Source organism: Haliaeetus albicilla, chromosome 14, assembly GCF_947461875.1.
Source record: "Haliaeetus albicilla chromosome 14, bHalAlb1.1, whole genome shotgun sequence".
NCBI lineage: Eukaryota > Metazoa > Chordata > Aves > Accipitriformes > Accipitridae > Haliaeetus > Haliaeetus albicilla.
Genome location: NC_091496.1, coordinates 9,767,468 through 9,792,149, shown reverse-complemented (window position 1 = coordinate 9,792,149; position 24,682 = coordinate 9,767,468). Strand labels below are relative to the sequence as shown.

Below are 24,682 nucleotides of genomic sequence, written 5' to 3'. Positions count from 1 at the left end.
TAGCTTAATTAGATGGTCTCCATCAAATTCCAGTACTGATACTGTCCATGTTGTCTTTACTATGGCTGGTACTATTACTGGAAATTTTATCAAGTAGATATGAAGCTGCAACTCTTTTTAGCCCTTAGAAATGTCCTGTTCAAGACTAAGGAGCATTACAAAAAAATAAAATAATAATAAAAAAATCTTGCTCTATTTACATACACTAATCTTCTGAATAGAAATAAGACTTAATCTCCTTGACATTTAATTCAGAATTATAATTCTTTTTTTAGGAATAAGCTTATTCCTTCTTTGGAAATAAAACAGGTTAAACCATTTCTCTGCATCAAGAACAACTCTGAGCCTCTATACAGAAGGGACTGATAAGGATTTCTGTAATGACTGCTAAGAAACCAGGTCTTGTAGATGTATAATAACTCTTAGAAAGCTTAGTGGAAAAGAATATATTAAAACAAAAATTTCTATGCTTCACTGTAGAGCAAAATATCCTCTTACAGGGAGGATATTTTTTTAGAAAAGAGCAGTTTATTCTCTGATTGTGTTCTGTCATAAATCATACAGACAGATGTGTGCCTTAGTCACGCATCAAGGTTGATTACCATTTCTTTAGGTTTATACAACACAGGCTAAGGATTAGACTTTTTTTATTGTAACTTTTTTTTTTCATTTTATAGTAGAGAAAATGTAATATTGCATGCATTTTTCTTTGTTATAGCACATCTGTACAATAAAACCAATATTTACATCATACAATTTTCTGCTCTTATGAAGAAAAATCTAGTCATAGCTGGGTCTGCTTGTTCTCTTTCTAAGAACATATTTTTAGGGAAGTCCTCATACGGGTTAAGATAATGACAAAAATTTTTCATTGCATATTCTGCTACCCACATGCCTATCTACTTTTTATGTTTTAAAAATTGGTTGATCAAGAAATTCTTAGAATATATGTATAGATGAAAGTATCTGGAGAATAAATTCTTACCAATTTAATAATTAAGCCCTATTGAATTCCTGCAGCCCTGAGTCAAGGACTGTTAAATGTCAAGGTGTGTATAATGTTTTTTAACTTCATTGTACCAGGCCAACCTGAAATAGAAGTGGGAGTCTTCCTCAGTAAAGTCCCTTACCAAAGAAAACTCCATGGGAGGAGAATATATACATCAGGGATAGTGACCTGACCTCAGCTATTATAGCTAGTCATAGCTGGCATCAAGAAGAAATTAACATGTGGTTACTCAATATTTCTATTAGATAGAGTTCAGATTTGACATTAGTCATGGGTATAAAGTAAATTTTGACTCTGCTTTGGAATTCAAGCTCTCTTAGCTATCTGCCAGCTCCAATGAACTTACAAAAACAGGATTGTTATATTGCACAAAGGAACGAACACATGGCTGAAACAAAGAAAACCTAAGATTTGGCTGAGTAACTCATAGTGAAATGATCAGTGTTCACTGGTGTTTGAAACTTACCCAATTAGATTTATTTCTTTAAAAATGAAAAGCAAAGTGAGTATCTAATTCATCACTGAAATAGCAGTCCCTTCATATCATTTCTGAAGGTGAAATGTTTGACAAATGGCGCTCTCAGACAAAGCTGTCTTCTTTCCACAGGAAGGGCCAGAAAGACAAGAGATGTGAATTTACCTGTGAAAATGTTAGACTGCTTCAAGTTTGGTAAAGAAGAGCATTTTCTATATCAGTCCAAGAATTTTAGATAGTTAATAAAATGTGAGTCATGGAGTGCTTTCATCCTATCATAATACAGTTCATAACATAGTGGATCCTGTCTCATTGGTATCTTAATAGAAACAATAACCCTAATATCTTAGTAGCATTTAACTTAGAAATTTATTGGTGTGTTACACACTGTGCTTAGTGCTCATTTATTTCTTCTCCTAGTCTGAACAGAAATGAGACAGCTATTTCAAATCAACTGTGTTGGCTGGTTTTTTTTTTTAATAAACATCAAAACAATAAAAAAGCCCTTGCAAAAAAAATCAAGGGTTTTTAATTTTTTTTTTTTTTCCACAGGGGTACATTTTTCCACATAGCTGTGATGTTTATGTTCACTCTGACTCACACTGGAAGGAAAGGAGGTGCTAATATCCATGATCAAATCAGTTCATAAATTTACTTCATTGCCTAGTCACACCATCAACACTTGTTTTTCCACTGAATTTGTTTCTCCTTATTTCCTCTCTTCCACCTCACCCATGAGTGGTTTTAAACCTACATCAATTGAAAAACGTTTGCAAAAACATCCCCATGCAAAGAAGCATTATAAAAGCAAAGTGACTTACCTTTTGACAGTTCTCCCTCAAAACAGAAAAATTTCGTGATTTTGAGCAACAAACTCTACTCTGAGGCTCTTCTCTTCCCTTGCTTGTCTTACACTGTGGCTTTACCTCTGCCATCATTATAATTTCCTTAACCAAGGACTATGATGTCACAACATTTTCATGTTATGATGGACGTCTTTGGGTTCTGTTATAATTACTACTTTTCTGGGTGTAGCTATGCAGTTGTCAAGGAAAAAGAGATAATATAAAAATAAGGAAATAAACTACAATGTCTGGTTCTTGGCCTATTTGTTCTTTATGTTGATATTGTTTGAATACCAAAGTCTCTGGTGGCTTAATCACTAACACACAGAAACATTTTGCTATCTTCTGAAGGAATCAGAAAGTAGACAGCTGATTGACTTATTTCACCTTTCCTTACTGAAACCTGTTATTGGTTGAAACACAAGAAGAACCGGTATTTCTACTTCATCTCATTCTACTGCTTAATCAACTTCTTTCTCCATTCAGCAGAAATTGCATATTAAAATTAGCTATAATGTACATCTGTGTGAAGATGCAGAGTATATAATGTCTATTTTCTGGCCTTCTTTTTGCCACTGAATACACTTCCCTGGATAAATGACTTCTGGGGCTGCAAAGTCACTAAAAATTGTCTGGCAATAGGAGCTCTGCACAATGAAACATTTTTATTGCGAGCTTCACCATTGCAAGTAAGTTGGGCAAAGTCTGTTACTTTGGATTTTTAAAACTAGATTTCAAATGCAAATTTCATGTCAGCTGGGGATAAGGTCTCCCAGAAGAGGAATCCTAAAGAAATCATCTTCTCTGTCTGCTAAGCAAAACATCAGAGCCAACTGATCAAGGCTGAAATCAAAGCTCAGCTCAGGTCAGGAGAGTTTAACTAAGAGGCACACTTCCTCACTGAATGCCACAGACGTTTATTTTCCCTGCTGGAGTTCTCCACATCTCCCCCAAAAGCCATAGATGGGATGACAGTTTCTCCAACAGCTGTGCAAACTGCTGTGCTAAGAGTGCTTAATTCTTACTGACATGCTCTGGCAATGAACACGTATCTGATGGCAGCACTGTTTTAGGTAATCGTATGCTCTGTCCTTCCCTCTCTGCCCATGCCGAGAGCTACACAGGTGAACATAGGGTAATCTCTCTCTCTTACAAAAAAAGGAAACGCATCTCTGTGCACCTTACCCTGAAATATACAGAGCTCAGCCTTGACAGTCACCTGTGGACTGGATGTGAGTGTAGTCAGAGAGTGGATGCGCCCTGTGTGGCACACAGAGGTGATGAAATCCTCATCAGCAACCTGGAAATGAAGGTCAGACATTCAGTCTTCATGGAGCCCCATGAAAAGATCTCAGTTTACTTGAGGTGCTTTGAGTCAGAATGAGAACACCCTGCAGCAAGTGGTCAAGTCAAGAGCCATAACAGCAGCTGTATGTGTGCCACAGTTACCTTTACAAGACTGAGACTGGGCTATCGTTACTAAATGCAGTCAACTGCAACACAGGGAACTTGTTTGTGCCTGAAACTATTGCATTTTAAGTATAATGGAAGAAGCAAGCATCACTACCAAATGTCTGCTGTTGCGTGAGTGGTGTTTTTATTGCTTTAGCTCACAAGCCGGTAGGAATTTGTTGGTCTGTCAGCTTGAAATAAAACTCAGGGAACCTAAAACTTTACTGAGCTACTTGACTAACATGGCCTGTTCTTTGTTTTTTGTTGGGTGTTTTCAGCTTGATGACTTAAAATACAGAGGATGGGTGTGGTTAAACACCCTACTCCCACTCAGTCATTCCTAAAATGTATGTTCATGTTCAGTTTCTCCAAGGTCCCTCTGGATTTTTGTCACTGCAGCAATGCTATGCCAACTCCACAAGCTGAGAAGAGGCGTCCTGTTCTCACTGAGTTGCACATCCCCTAAGACATATAGTAACTACTTGGTAGAGAGGAACACACTCTGTGACTAATGTGGAAGTTCCTTCAAAAATTATTACAGAGCTTTGCTTCAGGACTTTGAGCCCTTGGACTTTCTGACATACGAAAACAAAACCTTCCTCAGACTCTGTCCTACCAGTTCTAAGCAAGAACGTTGCAGGACACATCGTGCCATACAAAATAATTTGCTTTCTTTGTAAAAATTCCTGCAATAAAATAATGAACATCAGATGTCTATTTCTTGCTAATGTGCTGACACTGCATAAAATGAATACTTCAACTCTCAGCCCAGAACAGCATTTCCTACTCCTCATGCCATGGAGCCATAAGAAACCGTGATCCAGACTCACGTCATGAAGCATTCAGCCTTCAACTTAGACTAAGATAGATGTCCATGTCTTCTAATGAAATTTCTGTAACCAATGAACGGACGTAGACACTCAGTCCACTTCAATCCCCTTCTGGAGGTAACTATCTCTTATTATTAGCAGAAATCTCCTGCAGTAACTGCTCTTCTGTCTTCACTGTCTTCATGAAATGCCTGAGGTGGGGGCGGGGAAGGATGATTTAATCTCTTCTCTGTCTTTTCTAACTTAGCTTCCCCACATTCCTTTTCATCTTGACATTATTTCTGGTGGGAAGTCAGTCAGGTAATGATCACAGAATCATAGAATCATTTAAATTGAAGAAGACCCTTAAGATCACTAGGTCCAACCATTAACCTAGCACTGCCAAGTCCACCACTAAACCATGTCCCTAAGCACCACATCTACACATCTTTTAAATACCTCCAGGGATGGTGACTCAACCACTTTCCTGGGCAGTCTGTTCCAGAGCTTGATAACCCAGTCGAGGACGAAATTTGGATAATAATCCAATCTAAACCTCTCCTGGTGCAACTTGAGGTTGTTTCCTTTTGTCCTATTGCTTGTTACTTGGGAGAAGAGACCGACCACCATCTCACTACAACCTCCTTTCAGGTAGTTGTAGAGAGCGATCAGGTCTCCCCTCAGCCTCCTTTTCTCCAGGCTAAACAACCCCAGTTCCCTCAGCCGCTCCTCATAACGCTTGCTCTCTAGACCCTTCACGAGCTTTGTTGCCCTTCTCTGGGCACGCTCCAGCACCTCAGTGTCTTTCCTGTAGTGAGGGGCCCAAAACTGAACACAGGATTCAAGGTGCAGCCTCACCAGTGCTGAGTATAGGGGGACGATCACTGCCCTGCTCCTGCTGGCCACACTATTTCTGATACAAGCCAGGATGCCATTGGCCTTCTTGGCCGCCTGGGCACACTGCTGGCTCATACTCAGCTGGCTGTTGACCAACACCCCCAGGTCCTTTTCTGCCGGGCAGCTTTCCAGCCACTCTTCCCCAAGCCGGTAGCGCTGCGTGGGGTTGTTGTGACCCAAGTGCAGGACCCGGCACTTGGCCTTGTTGAACCTCAGACAACTGGCCTCGGCCCATCCATCCAGCCTGTCCAGGTCCTTCTGTAGAGCCTGCCTACCCTCGAGCAGATCAACACTCCTGCCCAAATGATGCAACATCCTTTGTGCGCACTCTGATCTCTCATGATTTTAACCCACAGGGTGTAGTTCGTAATGGAAAAAGAAAATGTTTGGCCATTGATTTTGTCTGCAGTTTTCCCCTGTATTTTTCATAACTGTATTTCCTAACTGTGTTTGTCCACTGCATAAAAGCTTACTGGAGTGAATGTCATGCAAATTTAGACAATCTCATTGCTCTGCTATTGAACTAATACACAAAGCCAAACCCATTGAACTGAATCACTTCTAAGTTATGCAAGAGGAAATCATCTACCATACACCAGTCCATTTAGGCATGAGACAAATTGAAATTGATATCAAATGAGGTATGAGAGAAAAGTCAGCATCAGCTAAGAAGTTCAATGTATGGTAAATGAAGTAAGGTAAGAACTTATAAAAGTTAGATGCCATGGTTAATTCTTTTCTTCATTAAGTAAGAGTCATTCATATGACAGGTACTCAAGGACTTATTGATCTTTTCAAACAAAAAGATTATTTTTTAAATGTCAAGTTATTGAAATTATCCCTGACCAGACCTTATAACAATATATTCATGTCTGTATTTTTAACAATATTTAAATCAATATCATGTTCCATTTGATTTATTTTCATTGTATGGTCTTACTCTTATGGACACCCAAATGAAATATCTGTTTTTTATTTACAGCTACTCACTCTGTCTATTTCAAGGTTTTTGATGAAGCACGGGTTTTTTTCCAGTTTTATAAACTTAATTGCTTCCTCTTCAAAAATATCCAGGCCAATATTTGAGGCAAAACCAGTGCAGAAAAAAAACAGTGTTTTTTTTTTTTACAGGTTATCTAAATTTGAGAAATTAGTTTCTTTCTTTATGCTGTGGTACATACTGATTAAGTATTATATCTCTCCATATTTGTGTCAATATAATGTTACAGATAAAGTAAAATATGGTAATTAACAGGCATGGTTCTTGTTAATAAATTTAATTTGTTGGTTTTTTTTTTTTTTCCCTGAGAGTAAGTAACTTCATAACCAAGAACTGTTAAAAAATTGCTGGTTTGTATACAGGCAATCTTTTCTGAAGTTGTAGGTTGTTACTGCTGGTCACAGTGCTAATTAGTATTTCTTTGTTGTTTCCTTGGACTCTTCCTTCTGTGTGTTATTTCTTCTATTAAGATTGCAGGATTTTTGGAGAAGAAACCATCCTTTTGCTCCAAGTTTGTGCAGTATCTACCATGTTATGCTCATATTTTATGAATGATCCTCCTGAAAATATAATCTTTGTTCCTTTTAAGTAGTTGTTTGTTCCCACAAAAATCTGTGTAGGAGTTTTCCAGTTTCAATGTTGATATTATGAAAACTTGTGTAATCACATTATTATACTCATAATTTTATGCTGCAAATCTAATGTAATAGCTGTAATAAGGGAAAAATCATCTACGCAGGGGATATTTTTAATCTCAGAAAGAATCCAAAAATCAATGTACAACTTACACTACATGCTAAAATGTGCTACTATTGACATGAGGGACATCCACTGGACTGAAAGAGGACAGGATGTGCAAAGTGGATATACACAAATGTTATACACTGAAAAAATACTTCTGTGGTGCTAAGCGACAAGTTTAGCCTAAGTTTTCAAGAGGATCTCATGAGTCACATCAAGCTGCTTTGCAAGTCACTTTGCGAGACATAATCCTGCTACAGCAAACCACAAGTTGGCCTTTTGTCTCAGAGCAGCTACGGTGTTACTGGGTACTGCCATGTTATATCACGTGATTATCATATTCTTGAAGCCACTTCTTGAAAAGCCTGAGCCATTTTTAATGTATAGTTCACTGGATTTATAGTATTATCCTTTAATATGCTAGGTTTTTCCAGGAATTAACTACTACCTTTTATTGTAGCAGTAAATTATATAATAAATGTGGCTTTTACTGTCTTTTTACTGACAGTGTCTAAGAATAAGCAAGGTTAAAGAACAATGCTAAAAATATCATCACATGGCATATATGATATGGTTATATTTAATCTCAGGGTTAGAGACAATTTTTGTAATGTAATTAGGACTTGTTGTTTTTCTTGGCATTAGATACTCCCTCTGTAAAATGGAGATAGAAATATTAATCTTTATGATGATGAAGGAAAGTAAGCTCTTCTGTTGAAAAGCTAGGTATTATCCTCCTCCTCCTCTCTAGCAGAATAAATCTTTATATATGTTAAAATTATTCTCTGTATATATTTTTCCCTGCTTCAGCATTTAATAAAATAACCCCTGGACTCCAGACAAAAAAGTTTTTTATAATACAAAATGATGTCTGGTTTTGTGCAGAATAACAACAAAAAAAGATCATTACTGTCCTCATGAGTAACTGAAAAGTTAGATTGATTATGTTTTGCATTCATCCACAGAAAAACTTGGAGGAAAGGATTAGTCTTGTTTCTGGAAATAAAATGCATGTTTTACTATCCAAAGATTTCAAAACTCTTTCACCATACCTATAAAATATGTACTGCGTCATATTTTATAAGTAAGTGGCTTTTGTTCTGAGTAAGTTTTTTCTGATTTTCATAAAACTTTTCTCTGTAATGGCATGAACAATTTTAATCATTTTATAATTTTGCTGCAGTCTGCATTTTTACACTATTCTGATGGAATGATTTCTCCATCCCAATGGTACTTAGCTGAGTATTTTAAAGAGTTTCTTGAATTCAAATATAAAATGTAAATGAGACCCTTAACTAAATCACAGATGCAAATAACATCCAGATGGATCAGTACATGTATTTCATAAACAGTCCCTATCTTTGTAATGGGTTAAATTAAAATCCTGGATACAACTTGCAGTAAGTGGAAGTTTCAATCTTCTCAAATACTTATTTGGATCTGATCTGCATGGCTGATGTCCATCTCTAGTCAAAAATCTGTTTGCCCGGAGGAAAATGATTCCCACTGTAATCACAAATAGTTGCACATGTTTCTATGGGTGCCTGTGAAGCCAAAAGTTTGCAGAGGCTGGGGAAACAGCCTTGTCAGAGGAAAAAAATATACAGATCCCATGCTGCAATTTTTTCCTGAATAAAATATTTCAAGTCCCGGCATGTCTGGACTGCATATGGAATGAGAGTATGTATGTTTATATGCATGTGTTTATGTTTGTATGTAGTTTCCAATTCTAATATATTAAAAAAAAAGGATATGTGTGAACACTTATGTATTTGACATCACCATAAGCAAGAATAAATGACCACTTCAGGCTAAAATTGCAATTACTTTCAATATTGTAAGAAAGAAATTTTATACAAATCTACATGAATTTTATGTATGTATGTACAGGCATGTATGTTCATATAGAAGTATATTAAAGCATATTTATAACTGTATGATTTAATGGGACAGGGATTTTTTATTTAAATGTTCTGTGGTAGTACCAAACTCAGTAATGGAAAGACTCAGCAGCGTTACAGCCAAAGTGCTAGACTCGACAACGGAAACGATGGGAGATGAACGGGAGTTACAATGACAGCAGAGCCAAACACTTCTTGGTAGCAGCAGACAGCAAAGCAAGGGGCAAGCAACAGAAATTGCAGCTTGGGGGGGTCAGCTTAAACTTTAAGAAAAAAAATAAATCTTAACCAGAAGGTTAGTGTTGGCAATAGTCCCACTTTGAGCAGGAAGCTGGACTAGACTCATCCAGTTTCCTTTCAATCAGCATTTCTATGGTTCCATGGAATACATTAAAAAGTGTGTGCCAGGTATCACATCTTGAAAAAACCCAGCACACTGATATGATAACCCAGGTGGATTAGCAACGCTTATCTATGGATATTAATTAGTAGAACAAGAGGTAACTCTATTTTTATCCAGGTCACCAATACATGCCCATTTGTGAAAATATTCATGGGATTTCTCCAATAAAAATTTTACACAATTGACCTACAGCAATTTAGACCACAAGACTCCCCCCTGGAATCTCTAAAATTTACTTTTTCTTTCATGAGTATTTCAAGGTTAAGAAGCGTTAGGCAGCTGTTAGGAATTATTATCTGTATCAGCACCTTGGGTTCCATTGTTGGGTTCCAGTAGTCAGCAGTCCCATTCCATAGTGCAATAAACTGTTAGATTCTTTGATCAGGAAAGATCTTCCATTATAAATGTACCAAAATGTACCTGTATGTAATAATGTTCATTTGACTCAACAAGTTATCGTAGAAATATAATTACAAGAAGTATTAATAAATAGAATTTATTTTAGTATTCAAGTGTAATGTCAAAAATTATTTTATTTTTTCATGCACTGTGTTCTCTACCAAAACAGGGTATGAAATATGTACTTGGTCATAAATTTTATTTTTTTCATTTGAAAACACTTGCAAACATTCCTAATGCTCCATTCATTGTCTTCTATAATTCTACACACTGTTGCATCCTTTCATTCAAAAGAGAGAATGACCTTGTACTTGTGGGTTGCAGGCTCAGACATTTTGAGACACTCCCAAAAGTTTCCTCTTTTACTTGCACTTCTGTCAGAAGATTTCTAAATGTAAATGTAGGTACTTTAAAGTGTGTCCTGATTGCTTAATGATGAACAACCGCAGATGACTTGACTTCTACTTATTTAGGTACTAATTATAGACGTCTAGCTGAAATACACCCAACATTTTGAGTTAGCATGGGAGGAGCTTGGGTACTATTCTGACAGGTGCTAGGATAAAACTTTAAGACTGGCAAACAAGAATCATTTAGGGAATTAATGGCTGAAAAGATTGACTGTAACTAGTCTTTGCTTTGGTTTTTTAGCTGTAAAATAGAGAAAATAATATCTCTTAGGAAAGAAATAACTCTTTGAAATGTTATGAAGATACCCTGATTTTGCAGACCACTCTGAGTTTCTCATCTGGAAGGTGTTATATATGGTGAGAACAAGTTATTGCTTGCTGTCTCCTATCAAAGACAGACGCATAGTTAATCATGAATCCCATGCTTTCATCTTGCAACCCAGATGCAGCAAATTTATTTTTTTACTTGCCTTCAGCTTAACAAGCAGAATTACTTGTTTCTTAATGAAGTATATGAGCCTGTGCCTAAATGCAGCATTCACTACCAGACTGAAACACTGGTTCACAGTACCCTGATAGATGTATCTGGTTCTTTCATATTCACTCTGCATGGGTATTCTTAAAAAGTCAGTGCACATTTTAAAAATGTCACTGCACATTTACACATCAATGAACCTCATAGGTTTTTGTTTCTGCCATGCTGATCTTGAAGAAAGCCTGTTTGCCTGAACTTACTTTTGTAATATTTTTCATTTTGTGATGAGGAGAAATTACAAGTCTATATTAATTTACTGCACTGTTTGGTAACTATTAACACCTGGTGCAGATGAAAACCTAATAGCCTAATGGAGACAAAGAAAAGAAAAAGTACTCCCTAGTTAACTAAAATTTAAAATTCTTAATCTTCCAACTGAAAACTGTCAATTTTCCCACATTTACCAAGAAATATCTCAGTATATATCAATGACTCAAATGTGGCCTCCTTCCATTTCTCTTATGAAAACTTAAAAAAATAAAAATAATAAAAAAAATCTGTTGCCTTCTTAGCTCCTAGTGCCAATTTCTTGGGAAGTTACACTGTGGTATTATCTACATTCTCAAGAAATAGCACTAAATTTTTTTTTTTTCACTGCCCACTGCTTTACATTGGGAGGCAATTGACCCGTTCCCACCTGAACCTGCTAGAGAATAACTTGAAGGTTTTTTTAGGACTAAGCATTTCAGCAACTGAAGAGCAAATTAACCATATACAGTGTGATATTTTGTACTACATGATTTTCAAGAGGAAAGTGGAACTACACAAGAATCACATGCTCTTGCCAGAAACAAAGGAAAAGGTAAAATAAACTGTAGAAAATGCACTGAAAACTCTTGCCTGCTTCATAGAAATTGGAAAGCAACACAAAACAAAACTGTTGAAGCCCTTGCTTAACTTCTGAACTCAAGATCCCACTCATGTGTTAATAAAGGAACTACCTACTAGCTTAGAGTCAAGGATTTTTCTGGACTGGGACTGAAGTTCTCAGCACCAGGCAGCATCACATCTTTCTGAAACAGACTCATGACCCCATCTATGAAGAAATTCATAAGAAACACTTGATCAGATAAGAAGAATGTTTTCAAGCAATAATCATGCAAAGGTTTCCCAGATGGATGATTTTGTGCCATGAATAGAACACTGTGGGGCACTGTTTTTTACAAATAACTTTTATCCTTTTTTTTTCTTTTTTTTTTTTCTTTTCACACAGTTGTCTTTTATTTCCTCGCAATGTTGGTGGTAGGAATTGCTGTAGGCCTCACAGGAAGAAACCAGCCAACTCAGAGTTTCATAAAACACAGTGTACAGGCTTAAGCCTGCCCAGATACACTGTTAAGCACAGAGCTGAGTGCAGGGCAGCTATGTTACCTACATTCAAGGGGTCTTTTACCGGTAAATCAAATCAGAACATAATCTGATTTAGGATATACCAACGTCACAGTGCAATGTGCTCTTTGAGCTACCTCAGGTGCTAGAAGGAATAAAAACAATGTTCATAAAGTAGCCCTCCGGGCTAATATAACCAGCTTCTCAGCTGCCTACCAATTAGCCTAGACAGAAAGCAATGTTAATGAACTTCTTCTACTCTCTGTATCTGAACTTCTTCAAATATCATGAAATAGCACACGACTGTTATAAGCATGACCACAAACTGGTCTCTTGGATGCAGTCTGAGTCCCCTTGAAGGCAATAAAAGTTTAGCGATAATATGAATGAAGAATTTAACCAAGAAGGAAGAGAAGGGAGCATTATAATCTTGTTTGGTCGTCTTTACTTTCTCCTTACCCAGAAATAACTCTAGAGTGAAAACAGTGAAAAAAGAATCAGACTTGTGTTTCGCGCATGATTTCCAGCAGCCTCAGCAATACGAATTGGAAGCCACCCATCTAGCTGATGCACGAAGACCACTAACCATATACTCAATAACTTATTTCCATTTTTTGCTGTCTTTTTGGATTATTTCAATGGCACAGCTCAAGGCAGCTGCACTCAGTGCCTAAGGAGTTGCAGCTGTTCATCATGGATGTGTCAGGAAGGAGAGGGTTTGGAGCTTGTTTCCAAGGATCCTACTGTGTAGAAGGCTGGCAAGGACTGTGGAAAAGGGAGGGCATTGAAAAGAATTTCTGTAAAGCTGTTTCCCATAGTTGTGGCTTTGGTCACATGTGGTGAATAGTTGAGGTGGTTTTTGGTTGGACAGCCCGGGCACTTTCACAGCAACTATCAGGCAGTCAGCATTTCAGAGCTGGTGACTAAATTGTTGAGGGCTTTGGTTTTCAGCCATTTTCCTTGATACATCTTATAAGGCCAGTCATGTACGGATGCTTGTAATGAAATAGCTCATTCTTTACATTTGCTCTTTCAGGTTGCCAGCATGTGAAGCTGGGTCAGGCTTTCAGTCAAACTCATAATTTTTGGGGAAGCACTATTCAAAGACACATAGGGGTAAGTACAATAACCTACTGAAAGGAGACTTCCCAATTTATTTATTGTGAGAGAGACAGAGAAGGTTCTTTTCTGATCCCAAATAAGCAGATGACTTTGCTTTAATTATATCACTGTTAAGAAGGCCTGGTGTTTTTGCTGCTGGCCTTTTAAGATCTCAGAAGCCACATTCTTTGCAACATTAGGCCGTTACCAGGGTGCAGTGGACTTATTTTTAGCCAATAGCTGGAGAATTTAGCTAGCCAGAGAATGATGTAGATATATCGTGGCAGAAAACTTGTCACATGGGATTTGTGCAGAAATTTACTGGGCAATTCTTTGGGTAAATATAAATTACTTTTATTTAATTAAAGTTTCACTCTGGTCTTCTGTGGTTGCCTGAAGCACAAGTGACGAACTTAAAAATAAATAAATAAATAAATAAATACAGCTACATTACAAGGAATTTTCATCTCTAGTGGTAAGTGTAGAAGATATATATTGACAATTTTAATATGGATCAAATGCTTCACAGTTTATGGAATCTTTTTCCACATGGCACCCACACAGTACAGTTTTATGGGTCTAGTTCTCCAGCTGTATCAGTTTATAGGAGGTGTATATGCCTATAATGCCTGTCTCTTGGTGCTGAACATATTTCATATCCCACCACCACTGTGGCAAAGGTAAACAAAGCAGGATTTAGAAGACAGAAGAGGATGAATGAATCCAGCAGCCTTTGTGTCAACTCAACCCAGAGGATAGAATGGAAGTGATATGTTGCAACAGGAACCTCATGGAAATTCCTGACAATTTTGCCACTCTCCCACAGATTTTACAAATGTTTTAGATAATCCTTCGTGCCATAATGACAAGGACTGTACGCATGAATGCAGGTGATGTCTAACAAACGTCTTTTCTCTCTTCCTGTGCGTGTGTATATATATACACACACGTACATATAAAATTACAATCATCTATTAAATAGAACTTTTATTACAAGCCATATCCTAAGGAGCTTCATGATCCATAAAATGTGACAACAAAGCAAATAGGTACCATGTGTTCAACACATTAATGGAAGAGACATTTACAGGCACTCAGAGATCACAGTGATATACCTGCATGGATTCGGGTTATGCCATGCATGAAGAAACTTTAGGTTCATTGGAATAGTATATGCATTTTCAATGCTTATTTCATGTATAAGTTCCACATATGTCAAGACCCTAACGTGATTTAGGTATGGTTTTGTCTAATGCCTACATGACTGCGAGGTTGAAGACTGATAGTTTCTAGGTGACTGGGTATGGAAATTGTGGAACAAGTTAATGAAGAAGATTCATGAAGAAAAGCCCCATGTTAGACAGGAAGGCAATTCTTGAGGATGGCCTCAAGCTAACAAATCTGGCTGGCACCACCTTGGTCTCCTGTAAAAGGCTGCTATCTGTTCAGGGATGTCTATAGTACGGTCATTGAACCACCTTGGCATGTCCTCCAAGACTATGACCACGAGAAGCACTGTGGGTACCAAACATTCATATAAGCATCCTAAAATAAGATTAATAAAATAAATAAAGGAGAAAATGGATCTGAAAATCTGTCTTTTTCCATGAAGTAAAATCATTACAGAAGGGGAGGGAAAGCAAAGCACAGTGAAATTTTAGGTTACCGTTAAAAATAGCCTATCCTAACAGTTCCCTGTGACAATCAGTTTATATTCAGTAAAAGCAAACTTTGTAACCAAATTAACCGCGTGGAATATTAAAGAAGATGCAACTCCTGTAATGGTGTTTTATTAATATACAGTATAATGCTGGCCTTGGTAAACAGCTTCTGAAATTAGCAGAATGCTGCTGACTGCTTCTGAAAGAAAGCAAACACCGGATTCAGAATCGACACCTAACCTCTCTGTAACTTAAAGAAGATCAATTCAAGAATTCTCTTTCTCTTGTCCTAATCAATAAAACTTCACGAACTTCAGAGACTGAATGATTTCCTGAGAATTTACTAATTTTATCCATTTGGTCACCAATCCTCTGCACTTAAGCTTATGATTTCTGTGAGCCTTCTAGCCTGGAATTACATTTTCAGCTCTGAGTGAAACCTTCACACAATCATTTCCCATAATCCTTTGAGATGTCAAATTGCCAAAAGTCTGATTTATTCAGTAAAAAACCCATAAGATAAATCATGGAACTCATGGCATGAAGAAAATCCATTTTGCCTTAAGATTCCCAATGCTCAAATCCTAGTAGCCTGGTGATAGTTGAGTTTCTATCAGCAACTTTCATAAATTTATGTTTTTAATTCAATGCCTGATGATAGAGTTTTGTCTGATACATCACGTAGTATCTTTCAGTGATAATCTTTGCTTTATTTTGAAAGTAATTTTTGTTTCCTTTTTTAAAATGTGAAATCAGGCTTTTTAAATATTTTATGTTTAAAGGATACAGCACAATTATGGTGGTAACATGAACTTAAATAATCAGATCTGTCATAATCTGATTCCGTGATGGCTGGCTATCCATAATCTGCCCTATCAAGAATGAGGCACACCTTTTCGTATGTTGTGATGCAAAATAAACAAAACTACTATAATTTCCTAGTTGGCTGGAAATTAGCCTTTATGAATATACCAACAAGAATCTAATAGGGAAAAAAAAACCAAAACAGAGCCCCCAAACAAACAAACAAATTGCCAAACTCTACCAGAAAGATTTTAATCTCTGTCAATGGTTGTCCATGTCATATTTTCAGGTGTCATCTCTTACAAATTGCAAGCTATTACTAATCATTTGTGCTAAGCTCATCAGGTAATTCCTGCAGAATTTTCCCAAATCATCTTGTGTGCACAAACTTGTTTTTACCAAAGTTTCTGGTCTGAAAGAAAGATATTGAGAAGATAATAAACTGAAGCTGAAGCTAAACCATATATTGGCACCTATAGAACTATATGAATGTAAATCAAAGAAAGAACAATATGAGACCTGGAAATGTTGTTTACGCTTTATAGCTAGAAAATGACAGCCAAAAGAGATGAGATTAAAAGAATTCAGAACTGGACAATTAACAGTAGGAAAACAAAAGTTTAATCATCCAACTTATGCTGTCTATGCAAGGTTGCACATCAATGCAAGGTCGCATTGAACATCAAAATCTGGGCTGAGCTTAAAACACAAACCACAGATCTCCTGCTTTGAGCTGGTGTGCTGTTCAGTCAACAATTCCCATTATCCATGAAGCTATCTAAATAACATTTTTGTCATAGTCATGTAACATTGCTATAAAAAATACTGTAATATTGCTTTGAGGAACTTTAGTCCATTGTTATGCTGACTACATATAAGTGGTTATAAAATATTTTAAGTCATTAAGTTCATCTGTCTGGAATTCAAATTTTGTTTCTAAATATTTTAATTCAAATACAAGAGAGAAAGTGTAATGGTTTTGGCTTTAGGCCTACTTAATAAACTGGTAGAACTCCTACATGGTACACATTGTAAAGCTAATAATTTTTTCTCTTCTATTTAGTATTGCATAGCAAATATGTATTTTTCATTAAAATGGCAATTCCTCTCCAAAATATTTATTCTGGAAATCAATCTCAGGGATTCCACCTTTAAAAACAAATATTTAGTTCTTTTTAGAAAATAAAATGGAGACTTTCAGGTTTTCATTGTGCTTTTTCAGTAAAACTGACATTTTTGTAAATCAGACGGAATTTTTTTATTTATTAAAACTGAAATTACTTTGGGAAAATTGTTAGTTTGAAAAAGCATTGGATCTCAACATTAGTTTTTGCAATAAGACTTCTCAATTTGTATACTAACATGGAAATTAGAACATGATTTTCTTGGACATTATTTGGCTAAAACTGATGAAAGAGTTACTGGATACGGTGAGGGAAATATAGAGGAGAAAAAGGACAAGAAGATAAGGGAAATCAATGAATAAAAGTGACAGAAGGGATTACAAAAGAAGAAAACAAAATTTTTGATATCCTGAGGAAAAAAAACCAAGGATAGTAATGTATTGTTGATTTGGGTTATGATTTCTTTATACAAGTACAATGGAAATGGGTGAAGTACAAAATCTGCACAAGATTTTTGGAAGAAGTTTACAAAATCATTAACCATGCACTAGCAACTCACCAATAACAAACAAGCCCAAGACCATAAATACAATTTTTGTGTTGAATTATTTGACTAGTTAGATTCAATAAATCTTTAAATCAGACCTTCCTTCTGAGGTATCTTTTATTGTGTGCTTTCACATTCATGTAGCTTTATTGATTGTATCTTCTTCACTGCCATATGTTAAATTGCAAGCAATAAAATTGAAACATTAAATCACATTCCTTTCCTTTCATGTGTCACTTACCTATTGGGAACATATGTTACACTGGCACAATAAAACTTGCCCTAAAGGCCTAGTCTGTGTACACAATGCTGTGAAAATGGAGGCATATAAAAATGTCCCTGTGTCCTAACTGAAGATTAAGCTTCAATAAAATTATATTATAAATATTTCAAACATAAAATATGACTTGTAATGATGTAATAACAAATTCTCTGGAGTCTGTGGCCATAAAACGAATGCAGAAGGATATCTGTTGTGTGTGTCTTCCAGCAGAGTTTACCACTTCACCTACGATGCAGGCCACAATTTTTTTCCTAAAAGGGTTTAACTCAGACACTCTTTCCACTCAGTTGACTGTTTTTTGCCAGATTAAACTAGCACGCACTTATTCTTTACATAACACATTTTTTTGCTATTCATCCAAGACAACTGAGAGCTATACAAAGAAAATCAATATTAATTTCATTTTGGTTTAAAATTATTGCAACAGGAAGGAAAATTAAGTATTCTATACAGTAGTGAATGAAACACCCTGGGTTTAGTTTGAGTTCCACCTCTACACTTTTGATTAGACAAGGAACTGGTTTCAGCTCGGTTTTCTTTTTTGGAAAGGCATATCCTTTTATGACTGCTGTTTGGTTGGTTTTTTTTTTTCCCAAGGACCCAGTTCTGACCCATTACAGCTGCAGAACCAGAAGTTTGGAGTATGTCTTCCAGAACATTGAATCATATCTGATACCTAACTAATTGAGATTAGGCTATGAAATATTCACTTATGCATTTGTTAGAACCAGACTGATTGGCTCTCCCTGAGAGACAGGCTGTTGAACTGCATAACAGTTCTGATCCAGTCATTCATTAAAACTCCTACCTTCATAAAGAACTAGTGTAGATAATGAGATAAAAATGTTAGGTTTTAGTCAAAGTTCTGTTCCTAACTCATAAACACCAGATGATCCTCATACTAACATCCCTATATTTTGATTATAAACTTATATTATACAAGCAATGTACAAATTTACTAAAAGGAAATAAAAAGTTCTGAATTTTGTTTTTTAGCAGCATGCACAGTTCAGAAAGTTTTGCTCATCTTATTTCTTCCCTCTTGGTCTGGAATTGGCAGAGATTGTTCAGTAGCAAGCAGAAGCATGGCACAGCAGTTTGAAGAAAGTGAAGAAAAATATTTTTTATAGCCGAATGTTAAGTTAGTTCAAACCAGAGAGTATATAATTGTCAAAACCACACTGGAACTAACTCACCTATTCTTCCTAAAAGTGCCATGGGGTCTTCATTTCACAACTGGTCCGCGGGACATTAGAGTTTATTGTTTGTTTCATTGCAAAAGACTGTGAAATACTGAGATTGAAAGTAACTTTAGTTTCACTTCCAAAAGAAAGAACAAAGTTTAACTGATATTTGCTAGAGCATGAATCCAACAAAACAGCTGGAGTTTAAATGAAAAGGACTTCTATTTCCATTATAAAAATGAATTTTCTGTGTTGTCTGGGAGAGATGCTAGGTTTCTTCGTCTGCCCCAGGATAATAGCACTACAGTCTGACTATACTTATCTATCTCATCCAATTCTTTTTCTTCTGACTACAGTCCTTGCAAATGAGTTTTTCAGTAAAAAATCAAAACAATGTCTAACTTAATGAGCATTATAGAACACTGAGAAAAGCTGTCAGTTCATCTGACCCTTATTATTTCATCATGAAAAGTCTGATTCTGAGACATTATCCATTGCTTTTTATTCCCAAGCCCAGGAGGGAGCAAATCAATTGCAAATGCAAAATTTGTTAAAGGCTTTGGGCCCAACCCTTGAAAAAGAAGTACAGCCTATGCTAAATGGCTGTGCTCCATAAAAACTACAATGGGGGTAGTGGGAAGGAGTCTTCAATCCTGGCCAGAAAAACTGCTTATGCAGCTGGGTCACAGATGCTAATTTAAAGGAAGGGGCAAAGAAGTGATTGCCGGCATTTTCCTTCAAAAGATTTAATCCAATATATCTGTACGGCATTTCAATACGTTACATACATTCGCAGACTAAAAATATCAGTACCAAACAGGGAAGACGTAACAATCTTATATAAAATATAAGAAGTCATCTTATAGCTGTTGTTGCCCTCTGTGCCACCAACTTGAAACTCTTCAATGAATGCATCAGTCCCATGGATATGTACCTTAGGGTAGGATATACCTCTTCAAACTTTAGCCATGTGAGGTTTGATGTTTAAGCCTGAGCTAGTTATCCTTCCTCTACAACAAAGAAAGCTCTTTCAGAGGTATAAATGCCTATTTTAGAAAAAGGCAAATCAGTTTGAATGTGCTGAATTCTCGTTGTTGATGTAAAGAGAATCAGAAATTAATGTCTTTTAGACTTTAAAAATCCTATTCCTACTTCCCATTTATTATTCTTTTAGAGTTGAATTCTACAGACCTCAATCATTCTTAAGGCAGTCCCTTCCTAGACAACTGGTACCACTGTCTGCAAGGGGTTAATCGCGCTGTCAGGTACTACTCAGTGAATAAGCATGGTGGAATCTGGCTCTCTGCCCAAGCATGTTGAATGAGGTTGGCTAAGAATGCTTGATTTACTGTGAACAAATAGTTAAAGCAAAATTCAAACCAGATAAATAGATCATTCATGTAATAGTCACCCACTACCACCACCCCCTGCTACTATGACATTATGAATACAGAATATCATTACGGAGCTGGGATTGTGAAGCTTAGCTGTATTGCACATTCTGTGCAGGGCTACACAGGGTTATCTCAGTTCTGTGAGTGTAGTTCCACAGGGTGCACTCTTGCAGAACCATCAGAAAAAAAAAAAAATTATGTATGTGTAACTGTCTTTGTATTGCTTAGGGTGAAAACAGCATGGTGAAAGACAACATTTCTAATACAAGTACAGTGTCTTCTCATCTGTGGTTTTGTGTACAGAAAAAAAAAAAAGTGTATAGTTGCATTTAAGTCATGGCTAGGTAGATAAGCCTGGCCTACCATCAAAAAAGCAGAGTAAAGTTGTCTGGACTGAGATTTCTGCTGTTACAGCTAAGCTATCTTTAACCAAGCGAGTTCACCTAAGTTAGGCCAGACATCTTTATACCTACACACACATACATACATAAATAAACACATATATACAAGCTTATACAGCCTACAGCTATTCTTGCACAAAAGCTATGTCAGAGCCATGACAATAAGAGCCTCTGACATTTTGAAAGTACTCGGAGTTTGTTAATGCTTTGAGGTAGATCTGCATAGACAGTTCCTTTGCAGTGAACTCACCGAAGGAGTCCGAAAGACTTTTAACCTGAAGAAAGCTAGATTTAATTAGAATACACATTAGGACAACTCCATAAACACAGCTCATCATAATTCAGTCAAACACAATAGAAAAGAAAAGGGTTTATATACAACTCTCCACTGTGTCTCTGCAGGGATGCTCTCAGCTTCTAGCCAGCTCAGTAGCTTTGAGTTGCAGCAAAATTGGCACAGCTCTTTGTGGCCCTGGGGAAGTTTTTTTTCCTCCTTTCTGATGCCTGGTTTTCTCTGTCTGCTGCCTCTCTCAGCAAGCTCTCCCACTCAGCTGTGCGGGACTTTTCTATGATTTTCTACTCTTTGCTGACCAGCTTTCAGTCTCTGAAAGCTTGTCTCCTCTGAAAGAACTAAATCATTCCCAAGGCAGGAACAATTTTTCTACCCAGGGAGCTCCATCTAATCCAGTAATTTTTCTTAAGAGAATGTATCACATGAACAGAAACAAACAAAGAGTAGTACTATTACTATGTATATAAAACAGTAATATTCTTTCCTTAGCAATGGTATTATTTACTGATCCTAAGCATGAAAGACAGGATACAAGGAAGGTTTGCGACACCCAATGCAAGACTGGAAGTGCTCAAAGACTGACTGAATCAAATCTATGGCAAAGACTGGTTCACCTGTGCAGGATATTTTGATGCAAAGTTTGACTAAAGGGCCTAAACAGGAAATAGTGCCTTTCTTATAAATATCCAACTTACAAAGTGCATCACAGGAAGAGATTCCTCAAAGAAGCCCAACAGAAGAAACATAATAACCAAGACTGTATGCTGACAAATCACTTCAGATGAGACAACAGAAATACTAAATCCGGAATAGCTCTCAATTACTTTTATTCTTTAGGGAACTGGCATCAACCCAAGAGGAGCTTCAGTCCACGCAAGTTTCAGAGTCTGGAAAGAAACAAACTGTAGGTCTCAACCTCTCTTCCTTACGAGAAAAGATTCTGGGATTTGGTTGTTTTGTTTAATTTTGTTCTGTTTTAAACTGGAAGAATAGTAGTGGTATAATGCACTCTATTGCTTCCAGTGGATTTAATAATATTTTTTTACTAAGTGTAAGATACGTCGGTACTCCTGAAAGTAGGCTGCACAACAAAATTGCATCCTAAGCCACTGGCTGCTTGAGCTGGGCAGCTTGGGGCAGAGGAGTATGCATATAGGGAACTTTTCTGTTCAAACAAGGAAAGTTGCAATAAGTATTTATAGCTAGAGAATTAATAGAAAGCCTAGACCTTTCTATCCAACTTGAAGTCATATTTAATGACAGTTTCTGAAAAGTGTTTTCTAATTACTCTTAGCAAGTCACTGAAAACAAAATAGGTGACTGTAGATTCCTTGAAATACAGGCAAATCATTGCATAATAAATATCTATGAAATATGCATTTTAATTAGAGAAAAGTGCAATACCTAAGATAAATAACTTTTTAATCTTTTCTTCCTAATCCTTGCAGCCAATCAGCTCTTGAACAGAGGAAATTTCTGGAAAATCTCTGTCCCCTAGTAATCCTTACTGATATTGAGGTTAGCTTTCCTATTGCAGAAGTAGCTCCTCCTTTGTCAGTTTAGTAAAAATACAGAACAGCTTGACAAAACTAGTATTTTTTTAAAAAACCTCTCTTCCAATACAAATCTATAAGGAAACTGATAGACAATATTTCATGACAGACATCATATGAACAATCATTTTTAGCTTGATTAAAGTAAAAAATTTCTGACCTCAAACTACTTGCTATGTATATAATTTCTTGACCAGAAAATTAACTCCATGAACTTTTTTGACAACTCTCAACTTTTCTGAAAAAGCAGCAAACCTCTCTGGTTTAGTTATGGCATCGGTGAGAACAATTAATTTTTTGCATCACAGTTTACAGTTCGAAGAATATTTGTTTGCAGGTTGCATTTACTTGTCATTGACAGTGAATAATTCACTGTCACAGGTAACAAAGGGAGCCAAGAACTGAGACAGTTTAAGTGTTAAAAGTAAAAAGAGTGATAAGACGTATTTTAAATATCGGTAAACCTATTCCCAGAATGGTATAATGAAAGTGGATTGAGACATGCTAAGATGAAAACCATACCTTTTGTCTGGAGTTTTGTATTCCTAAAAGTTTTGTATTCCAAACCCCCTCCAGCTTTTTATGTAAAACTACTCTCTGTCTTTCTCTTCTCAAAGGTGCTCAGAATTTCTTGAGAGGAAAAAACCCACAATCCAAAACCTGAAAGAAATCAGCCCGCTTCCTTCATATGTTTTGTTCACACTTACCATGGAGCTCAGGTTTTTCTGTAGTAGAGCCAAGGTGTGAAATTTGTCTTTTGTCCTGTTTCACCCAGTCAGCAAAGCAAACCATCCTAGGGAATGCTCCAAGAGACTAAACCTCCACTTCTCAAAAAGTAAATCTGTTTAATATTAATAGCCTACAATTGCCAATACCCACCCTTGTAGGAGGGTGATGAAACCGCTTTTCCCATTTAACATTCCAACATGCCATCTCAGAAATGTAATACCTAAATCCCATTTAGAGAGAGATTTCCAAGTACCCCACGTTCACAGTATTTTCCCGGGGGCTGAATTTATTTTTAAGTTCTCCGCATATTTGCTTGTCCAAGAAAAGGACACCAAATGCCATGCCTATTAATTACTAAATACATATATATGATCCATTTGGAAAATATTGCAAAAATTTGAAACTGTAAATATCTTTGCAAGCTGCAGAAAAATCAGATCGATATGCTTAAAGGTGCTATGAATACATGAGTGCCAGATGCACTGGGCTACAAAAAGCACCACTCCTTTCTGTTATTTAATGCTTCGAGCCCGCATGGCAGGGCAGCGGTAAAAAGAAATCTGTTCGCTAAGGCCATTCATAAGCTGATGAGCAGTGTAACATTTTACTGAGATAAAAGTAAACAAGGACATGTGAGTGTTTAATATGATCAAACTAATGGCAGCACAACTTTAAATTTATAAAAGCTTTTAACCACCTGGTTTTCACAACGTAGAGCTCAGGGCGGAATTATTCTTCTGATTCTCCTGTAACACTGCCATGACAGAGGGTAGGTTTTCCAAAATAAATATAATCAAAACAATCCTAGGCAGTTGTGTATACCAAAACACTCTGCAGGACGAGGCACAGATGTGAACAAATGGCTCAGATGTACACTTTATAAGCCTTCAGGTTATTTTCTGCTGAATTTAAGGGGGGGGAAGTAACAAACAATATTTCTTTACATAGTTCAGAAAATATTCAATACCAGCTATCATTATCTCAAACTAGTAGACCTGCTCTTGTCAAATCAGATCGATGTTATCTGTCTATTCTAGTATGATTGCTGTGTTTTACATGATTGTATGTGGTCCAAGTTTTGATTATGGCCTGTGGGCATTCTTGCAATATGAGTTGATTTATTGTATAGGTCTTTAGTTATAATGATAATAAATGTATAAGGCAAACTAAATTCAAGAGGCTAAGTGCAACAATTAGCACAATAGTTCCATGAAAAGTATGATTACAATATTGAGAAGTAGAGAATACTTGCGAGAATGAGACCATTAATTGAAATAGTTTTCCTCTTCACAAGTAAATTTGAAGATTTATTTGTCCATGACTTAGTGTTCAGCATCTGGGATCACTGTGAGGAGATTATTCTTTTGCTCTAAGCCTTGGATTCATCTCATCAAAACATAGCTG

The 24,682-nt window shown here is 36.6% G+C and overlaps 1 protein-coding gene and 1 long non-coding RNA gene across 3 annotated transcripts in view; one reads left to right on the top strand and one right to left on the bottom strand.

Annotated features, from left to right (window-relative positions):
- Window positions 1-24,682, bottom strand: part of SEMA3A (semaphorin 3A) — a 332,422-nt gene that overhangs the window by 248,897 nt on the left and 58,843 nt on the right. Inside the window, exon 1 of one of the 2 annotated variants that reach the window (XM_069801683.1) lies at window positions 2,306-2,383. The exons of the other annotated variant lie outside the window; for it this stretch is intronic. The gene's annotated coding sequence lies outside the window, so the exon portion shown is untranslated. Of the gene's footprint in view, window positions 1-2,305; window positions 2,384-24,682 lie in introns of those variants that run through there. 2 annotated transcript variants of the gene reach the window in all.
- LOC138688941 (uncharacterized) lies at window positions 6,011-17,657 on the top strand. Its single transcript, XR_011327720.1, has 3 exons — window positions 6,011-6,171; window positions 13,242-13,321; window positions 14,600-17,657. It is a non-coding gene; the product is annotated as an uncharacterized lncRNA (long non-coding RNA).